A 19,197-nucleotide genomic window follows, 5' to 3' on the forward strand; every position below is an offset into this window, starting at 1 on the left:
CCTGAGCCCACTTTCAAACCAGCCCCCTCGGGAGCTGGACCAGGAGCACGCATATCGAGCCTGCCATGTCCCTAGGCCCAATTCCTTACTCTTGGTGTTGTTCTCCAGGTGCCTGGACCCAGAACCCGTCTCTGGAATCCCTGTTTGGGCAGGACTCCTGAGATGGAAAACAGAAAGACATCAAACACTTGGGAGCCAGGCAGGATCCCCAGAGAGGATGAATCTCTCATGGCCGCATGAGGTTACCCCTACATTAGGTGGCTTTCCTAGACTCACAGTTCAGACATAAAAGCTTGTTCTACCGCCTCCCAGCCAGTCCCAATTACAAATCCCGGGAGCTGCACTCAGTATGTGCAGATAGGGCCTGCCATTACCTCTCCCCTAACCCTAACCCGAGTTTCTCTCTACAGATTTCTGTCCCCAAAGCCCAGGCCCACATGCCCTCCAAGATGGAGCCTCTGGAGCCACACCGCAGGACTGGGCCTGCCCTCCTGAAGGAAACTCTGCCCATCACAGTTGACCAAACCCTCCAGATTAGGAGAAACATGAAAGGCCCCTGAGCCCACCCCAATTTTTCAGGCCGCTCTGGACAAAAATGGGAAGTCTGAAAGACCCTAGGCACTTAGATCCAGGCAGACACACAGGTCAATGTCCCTGAGTCAGAAGATTAAACCTGACATTGCCCTAAGACCTCATTCGAAACCTAGCTTAGGATTTCAGGCATCTGTCCCCAGAGCCTGGTTCTGGAATACCAACATATGCTTCAACATGGGTCCTTGAGGCAAACAACAGAACCCCTCCTGTCCCCAGAAGGCAACGTACCTCTTGGAAGTTGGGTCCAACCCTCAAGCTAGGAGAATCCTGCATGGTCCCTGAGCCACCGCCACATTCTAAGGTCTCTGTGGACACCAACCAGCATTGTGACCTCTCAGCCTGAGAACATCTGTCAACTCAGGCCCCTTGGAACTCTGTCCGTGAGTCAGCACATCCAACCTGCCCAGTTCCTCAGCTGCAATGGAAACGCGAGGTGGGATTTCCAGGCATCCATGTGGAGAGCTCTGCTATTCAATCTTTCTATATGGGGGACCCTGGAACCATTCAACCGGACACCCCTGGCCTGCAGAAGGACACCTTGCTGTTTGGAGCAGCTCACAAGTCCCAGAGTGGGAAAACCTCATGGCCTCTTAAGGCCACCCCTCCATTCATTTTCCATCATGGACACAAACTCCAGTGGGAGTGGAAAATAGACACTCATCCTTACTCAGATGCTTGAGATCTCAGGTAAGCCCCAGCATATTGGAACTGCCATGCACTCGGCACTGAACTGAACCGTCGCTTCTCTTTTCAGACATCCATCCTCACACTCCTGGCCACAAGCCCTCCAGACTGGGAATTCTGGAGCCACAACGCAGCCTTCTGCCTGCCCACAAGTATGAAGAAGTGCCTTATGGGTCTGCCCAGTAATCCCACATGAGGATCCACCTGCACGGCCCTCGATGGCACCCCACTATCAGAGGCCGCCCTGTGTACTAGTGCTCTATCTGATACAGCCTGAGCCCCGACCTCCTGTCATCCACCCAGATAGCGGGCCCCATATCCTGGAGATGGGACCTGCCGTGGCCTGAGGACGTCACCTCTACACAACCTGGATATTCAGGTTTCTGTCCCCAGACCTTAGCTCAAATGCCTGCCTATGGGGGAACCTGAAGCTTAAAAGGGTACTCCTCCTTTCTCATGGCACGAAACCTGGCTGTGGTGATGGGAGTCCAACCCTCAGAGTGGGAGCCAGCTGCATGGCCCATGAGAACACGCCCACTCAGGAGGTCTGCCCTGGGCACAAACATGCATTGTGACCCTCAGCCTGAACACGCTTTCAAATCAGCCACCTAGGGCGCTGGACCAGAAGCCCGCATATTGGGCTTGCCATGCTCCTAGGCCCAATTCCTAACCTTCGTTGGGGTTCTCCAGGTGCCTGGACCCTGAACCCGTCTCTGGAATCCCTGTTTGGGTGGGACCCCTGAGACGGAAAACAGCACTCTTCCCTTTCCCCAGAAAGACACCAAACTCTTGGGAGCCGGGCAGAATCCCCAGAGAGGATGAATCTCCCATGGCCACATGAGGTCACCCGTACATTCCATGGCTCTCCTAGACACACAATTCAGACAGAAAAGCCTGTGCTACCACCTCCCAGCCAGTCCCAATTTCAAATCCCAAGGAGCTGCCCTCAGGGTGTGCAGACAGGGTCTGTCGTCATCTTGCCCCTAATCCTAACCTGAGTTTGTGTTTACAGACTTCTGTCCTCAAAGCCCTGGCCCACATTCCCACCAGGATGGGGCCTCTAGAGCCACACCGCAGCACTGGGACTGCCCTCACGAAGGAAAATCTGCCCGTCATAGTTTTCCAAACCCTCCAGATTAGGAGCAACCTGCAAGGCCATTGAGCTCACCTCAATTACACAGGTTGCTCTGGACAAATATGAGCGTCTGACACACTCTAGGAACCTATCTCCAGACAGACACGCAGGTCAATGGACCTGAGTCAGAAGATTGAACCTGACATGCACCTAGGACCTCATCGGAACACTAACTTCAGTTTTCAGGCATCTGTCCCCGGATGTCTGTCTGGGAATGCTAACACGTGGCCCAACATGTGGTCCCTGAGCCACACAACAGAACCCTTCCTGTCCCCAGAAGGAAACTTTGCTCTTGGGAGCTGGGTCCAACCCTCAGGTTAGGAGAATCCTGCATAGCCCATGAGCCACCGTCACATTCTAAGGTCTCTCTGGACACCAATCAGCATTGTGAGCCATCATCCTGAGAAAGACTGACAACTCAGGCCCCTTGGAAATTCGACCCAGAGCCAGCAAATCGAACCTACCCTGTTCCTCGGCTGCAATGGTAATGCGTGGTGGGCTTTCCAGGCATCCATGCAGAGAGCTTCTCTCTTGAATCATTCCATATGGGGGAAACTGGAACCCTCTAACTGGACTCCCCCTGTCCCGCAGAAGGACACCTTACTGTTTGGAGCAGCTCCCAAACCCCAGCCTCCATGGCCTCTTGAAGCAACCCCTCCATTCATCGGCCATCATGGACAGAAACTACAGCATGAGAGGATATCTGACACTCGCCCTTACTCGAGTCCTGGACATTTCGCATCAGTCACTACACATTGGAACTGCCATGTGCTCAGCACTGAACTGAACCGTAGCTTGTGTGTTTAGACATCTGTCCTCATACTCCTCGCCTGCAAGCACTCCAGTTGGGAATTCTGGAGTTACAATACAGCCTTCTGCCTGCGCCCCAGAAAGAACACATGCCTTATGGGTCTGCCTGGAAGCCCCACATGAGGAGACACCTTCATGGCCTTCAATGGCACCCCAATATCCTAGGCCGCCCTGTGCACTCATGCTCTGGCTGACACAGCCTGAGCCCCAACCTCCTGTCAGCCACCCAGAGAGCGGACCCATATCCTGCAGGTGGGACCTGCCATGGCCCAAGACCGTCATCGCTACCCAACCCGGGTGTTTAGGCGTCTGTCCCCAGACTTAAGTTCAAATCCCTGCCTATGGGGGAACCTGAAGTCCAAAAGACTACTCCTTCTTCCTCAAGGCAAGAAACCTTGCTTTGGGGATGCGTGACCAACCCTCAGAGTGGGAACCAGCTGCAAAGGCCACGAGACGACACCCAGTCAAGAGGGACCCCCTGGGCAAATCAGGTATTGTATCCTCAGCCTGAACACGCTTTCAAACCAGTCCCCTGGGATCTGGACCAGGAGCCCACAGAGTGGGCCTGCTAGTCCCCTAGGCCCAAATCCTCATCCTCGGAGGGGTTCTCCAGGCGCCCGGACCCAGAGCCCGTCTCTGGAATCCCTGTTTGGGCAGGACCCCTGAGACGGAAAACACCACTCTTCATTTCTCCCAGAAAGACACCAAACTCTTGGGAGCCACACAGAAACCTCAGAGACGAAGAATCTCCCATGGCCCCATGAGGCTACCATACATTCCTTGGCCATCCAAGACACAAAATCCAGACAGAAAACCTGAGCTACCACCTCCCAGCCGCCTGAATTTCAAATCCCGAGGAGCTGCCCTCAGGGACTGCAGATCGGGCCTGCCATCGCCTCACCCATAACCCTAACCTGAGTTTGTGTCAGCAGACTTCTGTCCCCAAAACTATGACCCACATGCCCTCCAGGATGGGCCTCTGGAGCCACAATGTAGCACTGGGCCTGCCCTCCTGAAGGAAACTCTTCCCATCCCAGTATTCCAAACCCTCCACATTAGTAGAAACCTGCAAGGCCCCTGAGCCCACCCTAATTTGGGAGGCTGCTCTGGACAAAAATGCTCAGTCTGACACACCCTAGGCACCTACTTCCACTCAGACACGCAGATCAGTGGCCCTGAGTCTGAAGATTGAACCTGAAATGCACCTAGGACCTCATTGGAACCCTATCTTCAGTTTTCAGGCATCTGTCCCCAGAGGCTTGTTCGGGAATACCATCATATGGTCCAACATGTGGTCTCTGAGCCTCACAACAGTACCCCTCTTGTCCCCAGAAGGAAAACCTTTCTCTTGGGAGCTGGGTCCATCCCTCAGGGTAGGAGAATCCTGTATGGCCCCTGAGCCACAAACCATATTCTATGGTCTCCTCACACACCAACCAGCCTTGTGACCCATCAGCCTGAGAACCACTGTCAACTCAAGACCCCTTGGAAATTCGACCCAGAGCCAGCAGATCAAACATACCTTGTTCCTTGGCTGCAATGGTAATGCGAAGTCGGCTTTCCAGCCGTTCCTGAAGAGAGCTCTGCCATCCAATTGTTCCATATTGGAGAGCCTGGAGCCCTCTTACCAGATTCCCCCTGTCCCGCAGAAGAACACCTTGCTGTTTGGAGCAGCTAACAAGCCCCAGAGTGGAAAGGCCTCCATGGCTTTTGAGGCCACCCCTCCATTCGTCAGCCATCATGGACGCAAACTCCAGCGTGAGCGGAAAACGGACACGTTGCCCTTACTCAGATGCTGGGGAACTCGAATCAGCCACTGCACATTGGAACTACCATGTGATCGGCACTGAACTAAACTGTAGCTTATTTTCAGATTTCTATCCTCACACTCCTGGCCCTCAAGCCCTCCAGTTAGGAATTCTGGAACCACAAAGAAGCCTTCTGCTTTCCCACCAGAAAGAAGAAGTGCCCAATGTGTCTGCCCACAAACCCCACATTAGGATCCACCTGCAAGGTCCTCAATGGCACCCCAATATCATAGGCTGCCCAGTACACTAATGCTCTGTCTGATACAGCCTATGCCCTGACCTGCTGTCAGCCACCCAGATAACGGGCCCCATATCCTGCAGGTGGGACCTGCTTGGCCCAAGGCCATCATCTCTACCCAACCTAGGTATTCAGGCATCTTTCCCCAGAACTTAGCTCGTATCACTGCCTATGGGGGACCTGGAAGCCCAAATGAGTACTCCTCCTTCACCATGGCAGGAAACCTGGCTGTTGCGATGGTTGTCCAACCCTCAGAATGAGGTTATCTACATGGCCCATGAGATCATGCCCACTCAGGAGGGCCTCCCAGGGCACAAACAGGTATTGTGTCCCTCAGGCTGATGACGTTTCCAAACCACCCACCTTGGGATCTGGATGAGGAGTCGCAGAACTGGCCTAGCATGCCCCTAGATCAAATTCTAACCCACGGCGGAGTTATCCAGGTGTCTGGACCTAGAACCCATCTCTGGAATCCCTGTTTGGGTGGGACCCCTGACATGGAAAACAGCACTCTTCCCTTCCCCCAGATAGAAACCAAACTCTTGGGAGCTGCTCAGAATCCCCAGGGAGGAAGAATCTCCCAACCCCATGAGGCCACCCATACATTCCGTGGCCATCCTTGACACAAAATCCAGACAGAAAATCCTGAGATTCCGCCTCCGAGATGCCCAAATTTCAAATCCCGAGGAGCTTCCTTCAGGGTGTGCAGATTGGGCCTGCCATCACCTCGCCCCTAATCCAAAACTGAGTTTGTGTCAGCAGACGTCTGTCCCCAAAGTCCTGGCCCACATGCCTTCCAGGATGGGGCCTCTGGAGCTAACTGCAGCATTGGGCCTGCCCTCCCCAAGGAAACTCTGCCAGTGACAGATGCCCACATGCCCTCCATGATGAGGCCTCTGGAGCTAACCACAGCATTGGGCCTGCCCTCGTGAAGGAAACTCTGCCAGTGACAGTTGCCCAAACCCTCCAGATTAGGAGAAACCTGCAAGGCCCCTGAGCCCACCCCAATTTTGTAGGCCCCTGTGTACAAAAATGCTCAGTCCGACACACCATAGTCACCTACCTCCAGGCAGACACGCAGGTCAATGACCCTGAATTAGAAGATTGAACCTGATATGCGCCTGGGATCTCATCAGAAACCTAGCTTAGGTTTTCAGACATCTGTCCCCAGAGCCCTGTTATGGAATACCAACATATGTTCTAATATGTGGTCCCTGAGCCACAACAACAGAATCCCTCCTGTCCCCAGAAAGAAACCTTGCTCTTGGGAGCTGGAGCCAACCCTCAGCATAGGAGAATCCTGCACGGCTCCTGAACCACCACCACATTCTAAGGTCTCCCTGGACACCAAGCAGCCTTGTGGCCCATTAGCCTGAGAACCCCAGTCAACTCAGTCCCCTTGGAACTTTGCCCCAGAGCCAGCAGATCGAACCTGCTCTGTTCCTCAGCTTCAATGGTAATGTGAGGTGTGATTTCCAAGCATCCATGCAGAGAGCTCTGCTCTCCAACCTGTCCAATCCAACCCTGGAGCCGTTCAACCAGACTCCTCTTTCCAGCAGAAGGACACCTTGCTGTTTGGAGCAACTCACAAGCCCCAGGGTGGGAAAGCCTCCATGTCCTCTTGAGGCCACCCCTCCATTCATCGGCCATCATGGTCACAAACTCCAACATAAGCGGACATCTGACACTCGCCATTACTCAGGTGCTGGAGATCTCCAATCAGTCGCTTCACATTGGAACTGCCATGCGCTGGGCACTGAATTGAAATGTAACGTGTTTTCACACTTCCATCTGTTAGGTTCCATAATCAATGGAAGGAGACTGATATAATGTGAAGATTAAGCAAAGCTTTATATCACGCCAAACATCCAGAATCAAACTGAATGGTCAGGGCCATCTCTTACAAAGAGACGACCCCTCCCAGCCTCACAGACTAACTTTCATAAAGTTAGTTTATTGGGCTATACACAGGTGGGCAATGAGTTTGCAATACACAGAGGAAACTGCACAGCCATTTTAGGTCACACACAATCAGCCATTGAATTACAATTCACCCTAGTATATATGTGCACCCCCCACTGATTGACTGTCTCTACCTTGCCTGACCCACCCTTTTATCTGGGCTTTGCAAGTAAGATCCTCTGGGAGGGGAAGGGTCAATCTATGTTTACTGCTTAGGGTCTAAGTTTACTGCACAGTGTCAATCTATGTTTACTGCATAAACAACAAAATGGCTCCCTCTGATTGAGTAGGCCTTAACATTCCTCCCTTTTCTTTTTTTTTTTTTAATGTTTATTCAACAGAGAGAGATCACAAGTAGGCAGAGAGGCAGGCAGAGAGAGAGGAAAGCAGGCTGCTCGCTGAGCAGAGAGCCCGATGCGGGGCTCGATCCCAGGACCCTGGGATCATGACCTGAGCTGAAGACAGAGGCTTTAACCCACTGAGCCACCCAGGCGCCCCCATTCCTCCCTTTTCTTTGGAGATTACTCAAATCCTTGACATTTCAGCCAGTTCTATGTTATATTGAGCATGAAAGACTAACATTTTATCGCTCTAATTTTCTCTTATACAAATGACATTAGTGCCCAGTCAGCTGATGAGTTAGCCATTTACTGCTCTGTATAGCCTTTTCCATTTTTCCTAATTCCATTTGTCTAATTTCCCACTTATACTTTACATAAACAGGTAGCAATAGGAGCAACAATAAACTCATAGTCTTTTGAATCTTAGTTTTAGTCCACGGTCAGCGGGGTCCATTGGCTGTGGCTCTCATCTGGGGGGCATCCTTGTCCTCATTCTTGCCTTGTTTGACGTGACCCGTGTGAATCCAGGACCTTATGCCTTCTACTTTTATTGCCATGGGGGTGGTCAGGATGACAGTAAACGTTCCCTTCCAGTGAAGCTCCAAGTTTCCCACTTGATGGCGATGTATTTAACCCAGTCCCCGATGTATCCAAACCCAAATGGTAAGGATGTGGTTCCACCTCCGTCTCCATCTCAGTGTGGGCAGTTCGGATCCCTTTGTGAGTTCTTTTTAAGACAGACTGTAATGCCTCCAGTGACTGGAGTAAAGACTAATCAGTCATTTCTGCTAGGACAAACTCTTGTAGCCGAGGGCAGAGTGGGTGTGGGCAGGTCTCCTGAACCTTATTTCAAAGGGGGTCACCTTGTTTAAGTAGGGTGTACATCGCGCCCTGAGGAGGGCGAAAGGAAGGAGATCCACCCATCCACTGCCATTCTCCAGAATTAGCTTTGTCAAGGTCTCTATAGGAGTCCGGTTCATTCTCTCTACTTGCCCAGAACTCTGTGGCTGGTAGGCACAATGTACTTTCCAATTACTGGCCACAGACTTGACCAATGCCTATGAGACTGAACTGAAAAATGCAGGGCCATTGTCTGACCCAATCGCGAGAGTCAGCCCAAACCTAGGAATTATTTCTTCTAATAGCTTTTTTGGCTATCACTCCTGACATCTCATGATGGCAGAAAAACCTCTACCCCACCTGAAAAGGTATCTACAAACACTCACGTATACTTGTGCCCATATTTTCTGGGTTTCATTTCTGTAAAATCTATTTCCCAATAAATTCCTGGTCCTTACCTCTTTCTCTTTTCCCTCTTCCCATTCTGGTTCCTCCCACATTAACTGCCTGGCATAGAGCACATAAATCAACTATATCCTGAACCATGCACTGAAATTTAGAAATCTGGAACTGCTTGCCTATAAGTTCCATGAGTTTTCGTGTTCTCAAATGAGTACCCTGGTGTATCTGGTCTACTAACTTCTTACCTAGTCTCCGAGGAAGAATTAACTTTCCTGTTTTAGTCTTGGCCCAATCCCCTTCATGGTCTAATTTAGCCCATTTTTTGTAAATACTTTAAAATCTCCTTCTGAATAGTTTTTTTTTTTTTTTCCTCTGGTAGGGCTGGAGCCAGGAGTGTTACCAGCTCTTGAAATGTTTTTCGGGCTGCTTGCTTTGCGGTTTGATCTGCTAATTGGTTTTCTTTTCTTTTCTTTCTTTTCTTTTTTAACATTTTCTTTATTTGTCTGAGTGAGAGAGAGAGCGCCAGCACACAGGAGCAGGGGGAGCAGCAGTCAGAGACAGAGGCTCCCTGCCGAGCAAGAAGCCTGATGCAGGACTTGATCCCAGAGTTCTCTTCTCAGGCCTTCACCTGAAGGCAGCCACTTAACTGACTGAGACACCCAGGAGTCCCTGATTTTCTTTTGAAATCAGAATAGTCCCCTTTTGGTGTACTGGGCAATGCATAACCGCCACCTCTTTTTGGTCCCAAATAGTCTGTAGAAGAGCCAATATTTCTTCTCTGTTTTTAATTCCTTTTCCTTCTGCTGTTAACAGGCCACTTTCTTCATAAATAGCCCCATGGCTATGGAAAGTAGCAAAGGCATACCGTTTGTCCATAGTAGATATTGGCAGTTTTACCTTGGCCATCTGCAGTGCCTTGGTGAGTGCAGTCAGCTCCACTTTTTGTGCCGATGTTCCATGTGGCAGGGCTGCTGTCCAGAGTTCCTGCTCAGGGAAACCACTGCAGCCCCTGCATACCCCTTTCCATTGACTGTGTAGCGATTCCCTTCTGTGAAGAGAGTCATCTTCGCATCTGGAAGGGGATTGTCTCTGGGGTCCAGCCTTACTCCTGTGACTTGGGTTAGGACTTTCAGCCAGCTCCTCTGACAGTATCGTGGCTGGATTTAGCACCACCGGGGCTGGATGGTCACGCTTGGGTCAATGAGGAGGAGGGCCTGATATCCCGTTACTCAGGCATTCGTCATCCATTAGTCTGGTGTAGTCCAGAGAAGGCCCTCAATAGCGTGGGTGGTGGTCAAGATGAGATTTTGACCCAAAGTTAATTTACTTGCATCCTTGACCAGGAGGGCCATGGCATCAATTATGTAGAGGCAAGGGGGGAACCTAGCTGCGACTGGATCTAGTTTATTGCTAAGATAGGCTACTGGCCTTTGCCAATGTCCCAGAGTCTGAATTAAAACTTCTTTGGCCACCCCTGCTTTTTCATCCACATACAAGTGGAAGGGCTTGGTAACATCTGGGATGGCCAATGCTGGGGCACTCAGTAAGGCTGTTTGTAATTCCTGAAATCCTCCTTCTGCCTCAGCTGTCCACTCTATCATAGTGAGCCCGCCTTTTGTCAGTTCACAGAGAGGTCGGGCAATCTCTGCAAACCGCGATATCCACAGCCTATAGTAGTCCACCATCCCAAGAAAACACTTCATTTGTTGGGAAGTGGTGGGGCGGGGGTATCGGGTGATCACCTGTTTCCTGGACTCAGACAGTGAACGCACTCCCTCGTAGAGATCAAAGCCTAGATAAGTGGCATGGCTCTGACAGAGCTGTGCTTTCTTTGCTGACACCCGATACCCTTTTTCCTGCAGAGGCTTTAAGAGCTCTCGTCCCCCGCAAACATGACTCATAGTCCTCAGCGGCTATCAGCAAGTCATCAACATACCGTAACAGAGTGACTCCTGGGTTGGAGGTTCTGTACTCCCACAAATCCTCGTGTTGGGCCTCGTCAAAAATGGTGGGTGAATTCTTGAATCCTTGGGGAAGTCTGGTCCAGGTGAGCTGGCCTTGAAACCCTTTCTGTTTGTCAGAACACTCAAAAGCAAACAGGGGCTGAGATTCCCTTGCTAAAGATATGCACAAAATGCATTCTTGAGATTTAAGACTGTATACACAGTTCTTTTGGGGCCCAGGAGGGAGAGTAGGATATGGGGGTTAGGCACCATCGGGTGGATATCTTCAACCCATTTTTTAACTTCCTGCAAGTCCTGAATGGTTCAGTACTCCCCTGTCTTGGCCTTTTTGATAGGCAACAAAGGTGTATTCCATGGAGATTTGCAGGGAACTACGATCCCGTCTCTGTGGAGGTGGTTAATGTGTTTTCTGATCCCTTCCTTTGCTTCCTGGGGAAGGGGGTACTGCTGAACGTGAACAGCCGCAGCCATCACCTTTAATTGTACCACCACTGGAGGTTGTTCCTTGGCCAAGCCAGGGGCTTCCCTTCAGCCCAGACCTCAGGAAACTGGACCTGTAAGATTTGGAGAAGGCTCCCCCGCATTGTCTCCTCTGGTTTTGATACTGACTTGTAAAGGAGGTATTCATCTACTGCTGCCATAAGCACCTGTACAGTGCATTGTCTCAAGGTTACAGTCATGTCTACTTCCGAGAAATGAATGCCAGCTCTTGTGGAGGAGATCTCTTCCCATCAAGTTATATGGTGCATTAGGGAGGACCAAAAATCAATGTTTAGCTACTCCCGAGACCCAATATAAAGTCCTTTCTGCTGTTCATTTATGTCTCTCTGTGCCATTTGCTCCTCGTACCCAGACTAACTCTACAGATCGTTTTCCCATAGTTTTAATTAATGATGAAAATTGGGCTCCTGTGTCCACCAAAAAAAATCAACTTATTTCCCCTCCACTTCAATTTTTACGCAAGGTTCGGGGAGGGGCTCTGAACCATGACCCCTTCAGTCTCTGGTAGTGAGCATTGCTGTCTTCCTTTTGGGGCACTCCCTGGTCCAATGTCCTTTTTCCTTACAGTAAGCACACTGATTTGAATGTAAGTCTTCCTGCCTGCCTTCTCTCTGTTTAAATTCCATTTACTACCCCCTACCTGTCTCCTCCCACCTCATGTAATGCCAAAACCTTAACCACTTTTTTTGGTCTGTTTTTCATCCTCTTGTGCATCCCTGCTGTTAAACAACTTTTCTGCTATTCCCACTGACTCAGTCAGATTCTTCCCTTCAAATCCTTCGATTTTCTGAAGTTTCCTCCTTATATCTGGGGCTGACTGACTGACAGATGTAAAATTCATTGCCCTCTGATTTTGGGGTGCCTCAGGGTCGATCGGGCTATATATTTTATAGGCTACAATTAGCCTTTCTAGGAAAGCTCCTGAAGACTCATTCTTAAACCTTGAGTCACAATACTAATTTTAGATAAATTTATGGGTCTCCTTGCAGCTGCACGGAGGGCTCCCAGTAGAGCCTGGTGGTAGAAACGTAAGCTCTCCTTACCTTCATCGGGGTTTGGTTCCTATTTGGGGGGTTGCCTCGGGCAGTAATCCTCCACTTGGTGGAAACGAGGTCCCTGCCAAGTCTCTTGCTTATCACCTTATGTGTTTCTCTCATGATGCGATCCCTCTCTTCCCCATTAAAGAAAGCCATCAGGAGCTGTTGAATATCCACCCAGGTAGGTTGGTGGGTAAGAAAGATAGTCTCCAAGAGACTAATTGAATCCTGAGGGTGGACAGAAAAGGATTTGTGTTGGGTCTTCCAGTTATAGATGTCAGAAGAGGAGAAAGGTATATAGCTTAGGTGGTAGCTCCCTCTCCCGTCCAGTAGAGCAACCTCATGGACAAGAGGAAAGGGGAAAGATCAGGGCAGTCTCTTTGCTTGGTGGTCCCATAGGTGGACCCCGGCCGCCTATAAGGTGGACTGGTAAAGGCATCTCGGGACCGAGAGTCAGATTTAGGGGACAGATGGGGGGGAATTCCACATCCTCCACATCCGATGGAGGTAGGATGGTCTTCTTCCCTGGTTCCCCCTCATCTGTCTCTTCTGGTTTTGGTGTTCTGACCTGCCTTAGAAGGATAGAAAATGTTTTGTCAGCAGGGGGAATGTGGAACTTGAGCCATGATGGTGGCTCCTCTATCAGATATCGCCAGGCCACAATGTATGGTATTTGGTCTTGATGTAGATCAAAGACCTCACTCAAGGTAGAATAGTTCTGAGCCAAGGCAAACGTTCCTTCTGGCGGCCACCCTGTGGAGAAAGTGGGTCACTCTAATTTGCAGTGTTTTTAGTTTTCCCGGGTAAACCTTGTCACCTGACTGAGTGGCTTTACCTTGAAAATCCTTGAAATGTTCGAGAACAAGTCCTAGGGGTGTCACAGGTCCCTTACTCCCTGCTTGTCCCATTTCTCCACATGCAACAAATAACACAGCAGACAACAAAAAAATCAAGGCAAATAAAACCGCAGGCCCAGAGATCCCCATCCAGAGCCTGCTGCTGGTGGGGACTTTCTTGGTCCCCTGCAAACACAACAAACCACACAACAGACAACAAAAGAACCAGGCAAAGACAATCGCAGGCCAGAACCTGCCACTGGTGGGGGCTTTCTTTATCCCCCGACTGCCTAAGGGTACTCGAAAACCCACCCATCTAGGGTGACTCGAACCCCCTGACCACTCAGGGGGATTCAAACCCCCGAATGTGTAGGGGGACTTGAACCCCCTGTTGATCTACCAGCAGAGGGATGGGGTGTCACCTCATCCACTCCAGCTCTGGGGAGAATGGCTGCGTCCAGCTTCTCCCCAATGAGCTATAACCTGGAGTTCTGCAACAGAGAGACAAGTTCCCAATACCTCCAGAGGCTTTGCCCAGAAATTCCGGTGCTGGCTCCATTCTCATCGTTTTATCCTGGATGAGCCCCAGTGTTAGGGTACATGATCAAAGGAAAGAGACTGATGCACAGCAAAAGCCAAGCAAAGCTTTATTTAATGACAAGCATCAGAAACCAAACCAAACATTAGGGGCCATCTCTCATGAAAAGGCGATGATGATGACCCCGACGAGGCTGCTTCCAATGAGGCCACTCCTGACGAGGCCGAATCCCAGAAGAGGCCCCTCCCAAGACGAGGTCAATCCCGAGGAAGCCGCTCCAGCCAAAGCCGCTCGCCAACGAGGCCACTTGCCGAGGAGGCCACCTGCTGACGAGGCCCTTCCCTGGAATGACGCCACTCTGGCAAGGCCTTTCTGGCGAGGCTGCATGCACCAGGGCGGCGGCTCTGGGCAGTGAGGCCGCTTGCAGTGGGACCACGGCTTGGGGCAGCAAGGATGCTCGCAGTGGGACCATGGCTCGGAGGGGCGAGGCCGATCTTGGCGGTGCTGCTGTTCGGCAATGCCACTCCTGACACTCCCAATGATCCCAAAGCACCGATGCTCCCAACATCCCCAATGCTGTGACTACCCTAACGGCTACTGGTGGCTACTCTAGTGGCTGTTTGAACAGTTATTCTAACGGCTAACACAACGACTATTCTAACTCCTCCTTCTACCCCCCCCACCGCCAGCCTCACAGACTAATCTTTATAGAGGTGGTTGAGCCCAGCCCACACACAGGTGGCTAATGACATTTCAACTCACCACAGTAAAAATATGTGCACCACACTGATTGGATGTCTCCATCTGGCCTTGTCCGCCCCTATATCCGGGGTTTACAAATAAGTTCTGTTGGCTAATCAGGCCCCTACAGTGGTGGCTCAGGGGCCCTGCACGATTCTCCTACCCAGAGGGTTGGATACAGCTCCAAAGAGCAAGCTTCCCATGTGCAGACAAGAGGGGCTCTGTTTGGTGCCTCAGGGACCCCCAATATGGTGGTATTCGAAAGCAGGCCTCTGAAGACAGACGCCTGGAAACCAAAGCTAGGGTTCAGAATAGGGCCTAGGGTCCTGTCCGGTTCAATCTTCTGTCTCTGGGATCATCGGTCTGCGTGTCTCAGTGGAGGTGGTAGCTGAGCCCTTGTCAGAATGCCACTGTTTGTCCAGGGTGGCCTACATGATCAGGATTTCCTCACGGGCCTTTGAGGTTTCTCCTAATCTGCCGGGTTGTGGCCAATGGAATGGGCACGGTTTCCTTGGAGAGAGCAGGCACAGTCCTGTGGTGTGGCTCCAACGGCCCCAGCCTGGAGGATGTGTGGGTCATGCTTGTGAGGCCAGAATTCTGAAAACACAAATTCGGCTTAGACTTGGGGCTGAGGCTATGGCATGGCCTGATCTACAGACCGTGACGGGAGCTCCTTGGGATATGAAAGAAGGTTGAGTTGGAGGCGGTTGCTCAGGCTTTTGTCTCTGGATTTTGTGTCAATGATGGCCATGGAATAGAAAAGTGGCCTCATGGGCCATGGACGAGTCTCCCTCTCTGGGGATATGTCCTGGCTCCCAAAAGGTTGGTGTCATTCTGTGGGAAGGGAGGAGTCCTGTTTTCTGCCTCAAGTGTCCCTCCAAGAGAGTGATTCCAGAGCAGAGCCCTGGGTACGGGAGACTGGAACACCCAAACTCTGGCTCCTATTGGGGGCCTAGGGGCATGGCAAGCCCCATAAGCAGGCTCTTGTTCCAGCCACTGAGAGGCCTTACGTGAACATGGGGCTCACGCTGAGGGTCACAATGCGTGTTTTTGCCCAAGGCGGCTCTCAAGCCTGGGCGTGGCCTCATGGGCCATTCTGGTTTCTCCTACCCTGCAGATTGGACACCATGCCAATAGCAAGGATTCTTGCCATGGGGACAGAGTTCTGATATCTGCATCAGGTTCCCTCCTGTGCAGGGATGGGAGATAACGTGTAGGTTCCAATGCCTGAAAACCCAGGTTGGGAAGAGATGACGGCCTAAGGCCATGGGGGGTCCGATGTGCTGGGTGTGTGGCCAGTTTCTGGGTGTCTGTCAGGAGATCTGGGCTCAGGCTGTGTCAGACAGAGCATTAATTCCCAGGGCAGCCTATGAAATTGGGGTACGGTCGAGGCCCATGCAGGTTGATCCTTATTTGGGGTTTCTGGGCAGCTTCATAGGGCAAAGTTTTCCTTCAGGTGGGCAGGCAGAGTGCTGTGTTGTGCTTCCAGAGTTCCCAGTCTTGAGGGCTATTGGGCCAGGCGTGTGAAGGCGGAAGTCAGAAAACACAAGCTAGCATTAGGTTTGTGGCCGAGGGCAAGGCAGGTCCACTCTGCATAGGCTGAATGGAGATCTCCTGCATCTGACTTCAGGGCAAGTATCAGACGTTGGCTCAGGCTGAGGTTTGTGTCCATGATGGCTCTTACATGAAGGGGGGGTACTCATGAGGCCATGGAGGTTTTACCCCGTCAGAGGATGTTAGCTGCTCCAAACCTCCAGGTTTCCGTCTGTGGGACAGTCAATCATTTATTGATGACTCCAGGACGCCCCATATGGAAAGACTCGAGAGCGGGGTTCTAAAGATGGATGTCTGGTCACCCCACATTGCATTCCCATTGGCACTGAGCGATAAGGCAGGTTCAATCTCCTGGCTCTGGGGCGAGCTTCCCAGGGGGACGAGTTGAGTTGGACTCTCCTGAGGATGGGTCATAATGTGGGTTTGTGTCCATGGAAAACTTGGAATGTGGCGGTGGCTCAGGGGACCTAAAGTATTCTTCTACCTGGAGGGTTGGACACAGCTCCCAAGAGCAAGCTTCCCATGTGGAGACAAGACGTGTTCTGTTTTGTGTCTCAGGGAATCCCCATATGCTCATATTCAAAAGCAGGCCTATGAGGAGAGACTCCTGATAACCAAAGCTAGGGTTCAGATTAGGGGCTAGGGCCCTGTCCAGTTCAATCTTCTGTCTCTTGGGACATCAGTCTGTGTGTCTGAGTGGAGGTGGTAGCTCAGCCCTTGTCAGAATGCCCCTGTTTTTCCAGGGCTGCCTACATGATCAGGATGTCCTCATGGGCCTTGGAGGGTTCTCCCAATCTGCAGGGTTGTGGCCAATGGAAAGGGCACGGTTTCCTTGGAGAGGGCGGGCACAGTCCTGTGGTGCGGCTCCAAGGGCCCCAGCCTGGAGGGTGTGTGGGCCAGGCCTGTGGGGCCAGAATTCTGAAAACACAAACTCGGCTTAGGTTTGGGACCGAGGCTTGGCAGGCCTGATCTACAGACCGTGACGGGAGCTCCTCAGGATATGAATGAAGGGTGAGTGGGAGGTGGTTGCTCAGGCTTTTGTCTTTTGGATTTTGTATCAAGGATGGCCATGGAATGGAAGAGTGGCGTCCTGGGGCATGGATGAGTCTCCCTATCTGGGGATATGGCCCAGCTCCTAAAAGGTCAGTGTCATTGTGTGGGAAGGGAGGAGTCCTGTTTTCTGCCTCAGGTGTCCCTCCAAGAGAGGGATTCCTGAGCTGAGCCCTGGGAATGGGCGACTGGATTTTATTTATTTATTTGACCAAGAGAAAGACACAGAGACAGAGAGCACAAGCAGGGGGAGTGGGAAGGGGAGAAGCAGTCTCTCCACTGAACAGGGAGCCCAATGTGGGACCTGGGTGAAAGTCAAATGCTTAATGACTGAGCCACATCGACACCCCTATACACCTTCATTGTAGAAGAGAAAAGACTTGGCTCCATTCTAATGCATAAGAGGAGAATTGTTGGATGATATGGGTATTCTATATTATTTTTAAGTACTTTTTTACCACCAACGTGGGGCTCAACCTCATGACCCTGAGATCAAGAGTCATTCACTCTTCTGATTGTGTCAGCCGGGTTCCCCTCTGTTGAATTTCTTGAGAAATCTTGACACTGTTTTCCATAGTAGCTGCCTCCATTTACAGTCCTACCAACAGAGTCCATTTACAATCCCCCTAGAGCCCAATAGAGCGCAGTTCCCTTTCCTCCACATTTTTTCCAAAATTCTTGTTTGGTCTTCTGGATACTTGTCATTCTGAAAGGCGACAGGTGACAGGTGACATCATTTTGGGCTCTGGTTTGCATTTCCCTCGTGATAAGGGGTGGTGAACATCTCTTCGTGTATTTGTTTGCCCTCTTTGTGTTTTCTTTAAAAAAATCTAGTCTGAACTCTGCTCATCTTGTAACTGCTATCTGTTTTTGTGTTATTGAGTGGTATGAGTTCTTCAATATTTTGGATATGAGACATTTATCAGTTAGGTAATTTGAAAATATTTTCTGCTCTTCAGTATGTTGTCTTTTCAATGTGTTGATGACTGGAGATTGCCTTTGCTGCACAGAAGGCTTTCAGTTTGATGCAGTCCCAGTTGTTTTTCATTGTAGCCTTTGCTTCTGATGTCAAACCCAAAAATCAGTGTCAAGAAGGAACTCAGGAAACATTCTTCCCCCAAAATTGTGTTAAGTCAATGAATGAATAGATCTCCTCTGACACCTCTGTGCTGCATAGTTTTAATAGGTTCTTGCCTGGCTCAGTCAGCACAACATCTGACTCTAGATCTCAGAATCCGGAGTTCCAGTTTTGGTCATGGAGCTTACTATAAAAAAGCAGGGGTGTTAATAACATTCTGCCTGATTTACAGCTAGATATTTTATGGGTGTAGCTGTTTTGTTGAAGTTCTTGCCACATTGTGACTTCGTTGTTGTGGATCGAGTGGGATAGACATTCATTTGCATTGCTTTACCTGAGGCTGCCCAGTGTTTCCAAAGCACTTACCGTGGAGACTGTTGCTTGCCTATTTTATATTCTTGGAGCTTTTGTTGGAAATCAATAGACTACATATGTGTGGGCTTTTTCCTGGGTTTTCTACTCTGTTCCATTGATCTGTGGTCTGTCTGCATGTCGATACCATACGATTTTCATTTCTACAACTTTATAATACACTTTGAATTCAGAAAGCATGATGCCTACAGGTTTGTTTTTTCTCCAGATGCCTTCAGCTATTCAGGGCCTTTTGTGGTAGTATTCACTCTGTAGGATTATTGGTTTTATTTCTAAAAATGCCATTAGATCTTGATGGGGTTTGCACTGAATATTTAGATTTTTTATGCAGTGTGGACCTTTGGATTACTTATATTCTAGGGCTCCATTAGTATTGTCTTCCTCATATTCTTTCATTAATGATTTAAATTTTCAGTATGCAGGTCTTTCTACTCCAGGTGAAAATAATTCCTATCTATTTTATTCTTTTTGAGTGATTATCAATTACAAATAATTTCCTAATTTCTGTCCGTGATAGCCTGTTATTTGTGTATAGCGATGAAACTCATTTTTGTATATAGAATCTGTGTCCTTCAGTTTAGAACATAATTTGTATGTTAGTTCTAGAAGAATTTTTGTAGAGTCATTAAGAGTTCAATATATGACACCATTTTTTCCTAAGAAGTAAAAAAACAAGCTGGGAATATAATTTGATGTCATCTAAATGGGAAAA

Source organism: Meles meles, chromosome 15 (assembly GCF_922984935.1).
Source record: "Meles meles chromosome 15, mMelMel3.1 paternal haplotype, whole genome shotgun sequence".
Classification (NCBI taxonomy): domain Eukaryota; kingdom Metazoa; phylum Chordata; class Mammalia; order Carnivora; family Mustelidae; genus Meles; species Meles meles.